Raw genomic sequence first — 4,192 nt, forward strand, 5'->3', positions numbered from 1 at the left:
ACTAATAAAAGGGAAAATAGACCAAAAGGAAATAATAATTATCAACCTATATGCACCCAATGTCAATGCACCCAATTTCATCAAACATACCCTGAAAGACCTAAAAGCATGTATAAACTCCAACACAGTGGTTGTGGGAGACTTTAACACCCCATTATCATTAATAGATAGGTCATCCAAACAAAAAATCAATAAAGAAATCCTAGATCTAAAATATATAATAGATCAAATGGACCTACTTGATGTCTACAGAACATTTCATCCAACTTCTACACAATACACATTCTTCTCAGCAGCCCATGGAACCTTCTCCAAAATAGATCATATCCAAGAGCCCAAAGCAAGCCTCAGCAAATATAAGAAAATAGAAATTATACCGTGCATACTGTCTGATCACAATGCAGTAAAAGTAGAACTCAACAACAAAAGTAAAGACAAAAAACATGCAAACAGCTGGAAACTGAATAACTCATTACTTAATGAACAATAGATCATTGATGAAATAAAACAGGAAATTAAAAAGTTCCCGGAAGTCAATGAAAATGAAAACACAACCTACCGGAACCTATGGGACACAGCAAAGGCAGCCCTGAGAGGAAAGTTTATAACCATGTGTGAATATATTAAAAAGTCTGAAAGATTCCAAATCAATGACGTAATGATACATCTCAAACTCCTAGAAAAACAAGAACAAGCAAATCCCAAAACAAATAGAAGGAGAGAAATAATAAAAATAAGAGCTGAAATCAACGAAATAGAAACCAAAAAAAACCATACAAAGAATTAATGAAACAAAAAGTTGGTTCTTTGAAAAAATAAATAAGATCGATAGACCCCTGGCAAACCTGACTAAAATGAGGAGAGAAGAAACCCAAATTAGTAGAATCAGGAATGCAAAAGGGGAGGTAACAACAAACACCATGGAAGTCCAGGAAATCATCAGAGACTACTTTGAGAACCTATATTCAAATAAATTTGAAAATCTTAAAGAAATGGACAGATTTCTAGATACATCTGATCATCCAAAACTGAACTAAGAGGAAATTAATCACCTAAATAGATCTATAATACAAAATGAAATTGAAGCAGCAATCAAGAGTCTCCCCAAAAAGAAAAGTCCAGGACCTGATGGAGTCTCTGCTGAATTCTATCAGACCTTTAAGGAAGAACTGATACCAACCCTCCTTAAACTGTTCCACAAAATAGAAAGGGAAGGAAAACTGCCAAACACATTTTATGAAGCCAGTATTACACTTACCCCAAAACCAGGCAAAGACTCCTCCAAAAAGAAGAATTATAGGCCAATCTCCTTAATGAACATTGATCCAAAATCTTCAACAAAATAATGGCAAACTGAATTCAACAACACATCAAAAAGATTATTCACCACAACCAAGTAGGCTTCACCCCAGGAATGCAGGGGTGGTTCAACATAAGAAAATCAATAAACGTAATAAACCACATTAATAGAAACAAAGACAAAAACCACTTGATCATCTCAATAGATGCAGAAAAAGCCTTTGATAAGATCCAACATCATTTCATGATAAAAGCTCTAAGAAAACTAGGAATAGAAGGAAAGTACCTCAACATTATAAAAGCTATATATGACAAACCTACAGCCAGCATTATACTTAACGGAGAAAAACTGAAACCATTCCCTCTAAAATCAGGAACCAGACAAGGATGCCCACTATCTCCACTCCTATTCAACATAGTACTAGAATTCCTAGCCAGGGCAATTAGGCAAGAAGAAGAAATAAAAGGAATACAAATAGGTAAAGAAACTGTCAAAATATCCCTATTTGCAGATGACATGATCTGCAAATACCTTAAAGACCCAAAAAACTCTACTCAGAAGCTTCTAGACATCATCAATAGCTATAGCAAGGTAGCAGGTTATAAAATCAACATAGAAAAATCATTAGCATTTCTATACACTAACAATGAACAAACTGAAAAAGAATGTATGAAAACAATTACATTTACAATAGCCTCAAAAAAATCAAATACCTAGGTGTAAACCTAACAAAAGATGTGAATGACCTCTACAAGGAAAACTATAAACTTTTGAAGAAAGAGATTGAGGAAGACTATAGAAAGTGGAGAGATCTCCCATGCTCATGGATTGGTAGAATCAACATAGTAAAAATGTCGATACTCCCAAAAGTAATCTACATGTTTAATGCAATTCCCATCAAAATTCCAATGACATTCATTAAAGAGATTGAAAAATCTACCGTGAAATTTATAGGGAAACACAAGAGGTCATGAATAGCCAAGGCAATACTCAGTCAAAAGAACAATGCAGGAGGCATCACAATACCTGACTTCAAACTATATTACAAAGCAATAACAATAAAAACAGCATGGTACTGGCACAAAAACAGACGTGAAGACCAATGGAACAGAATAGAGGACCCAGATATGAAGCCACACAACTATAACCGACTTGTCTTTTACAAAGGAGCTAAAAATATATGATGGAGAAATAGCCTCTTCAACAAAAACTGCTGGGAAAACTGGTTAGCAGTCTGCAAAAACTGAAACTAGATCCATGTATATCATCCTATACCAAGATTAACTCAAAATGGATCAAGGATCTTAATATGAGACCACAAACTCTAAAGTTGATACAGGAAAGAGTAGGAAATACTCTGGAGTTAGTAGGTGTAGGTAAGAACTTTCTCAACGAAACCCCAGAAGCACAGCAACTAAGAGATAGCATAGATAAATGGGACCTCATAAAACTAAAAAGCTTCTGTTCATCAAAAGAAATGGTCTCTAAACTGAAGAGAACACCCACAGAGTGGGAGAAAATATTTGCCAGCTGTACATCAGACAAAGGACTGATAACCAGAATACATAGGGAACTTAAAAAACTAAATTCTCCCAAAACTAATGAACTAATAAAGAAATGGGCAAGTGAACTAAACAGAACTTTCTCTAAAGAAGAAATTCAAATGGCCAAAAAACACATGAAAAAATGCTCACCATCTCTAGCAATAAAGGAAATGCAAATTAAAACCACACTAAGATTCCACCTCACCCCTGTTAGAATAGTCATCATCAGCAACACCACCAACAACAGGTGTTGGCGAGGATGCGGGGGAAAAAGGAACCCTCTTATACTGTTGGTGGGAATGTAAACTAGTACAACCACTCTGGAAAAAAATTTGGAGGCTACTTAAAAAGCTAAACATTGATCTACCATTTGATCCAGCAATACCACTCTTGGGGATATACCCAAAAGACTGTGACACAGGTTACTCCAGAGGCATCTGCACACCCATGTTTATTGCGGCACTATTCACAATAGCCAAGTTATGGAAACAGCCGAGATGCGCCACCACTGACGAATGGATTAAGAAAATGTGGTATCTATACACAATGGAATTCTCTGCAGCCATGATGAAGAACGAAATGTTATCATTCGCTGGTAAATGGATGGAATTGGAGAACATCATTCTGAGTGAGGTTAGCCTGGCCCAAAAGACCAAAAATCGTATGTTCTCCCTCATATGTGGACATAGATCAAGGGCAAACACAACAATGGAATTGGACTTTGAGCACATGATAAAAGCGAGAGCACACAAGGAAGGGGTGAGGATAGGTAAGACATCTAAAAAATTAGGTAGCATTTGTTGCCCTTAACGCAGAGAAACTAAAGCAGATACCTTAAAAGCAACTGAGGCCAATAGGAGAAGGGGACCAGGAACTAGAGAAAAGGTGAGATCAAAAAGAATTAACCTAGAAGGTAACACACACGCACAGGAAATCAATGTGAGTCAACTCACTGTATAGCTATCCTTATCTCAACCAGCAAAAACCCTTGTTCCTTCCTATTATGGCTTATACTCTCTCTACAACAAAATTAGAGATAAGGGGAAAATAGTTTCTGCTGGGTATTGAGGGGGTGGGGGGGAGAGAGAGGGGACGGGGTGGGTGTAAAGGGAGGGGGTGGGGGCAGGGGGGAGAAATGACCCAAACATTGTATGCACATATGAATAAAAAAACAATAAAACAATAAATAAATTTAAAAAAAACTCAAAGAAGTTTTGAGAAGTCATCTATGTGTGTAGCAGCAACTTTCACAATAGTTAAAATGTGGAGACAATCCAAGTATACATGAATGGATGAGCGGGCAAGCAAAATATATCTACAAACAATGAAACAATATTAATCCATAAAA

This window comes from Castor canadensis, chromosome 1 (genome assembly GCF_047511655.1).
Source record: "Castor canadensis chromosome 1, mCasCan1.hap1v2, whole genome shotgun sequence".
NCBI classification, from domain to species: Eukaryota; Metazoa; Chordata; class Mammalia; order Rodentia; family Castoridae; genus Castor; species Castor canadensis.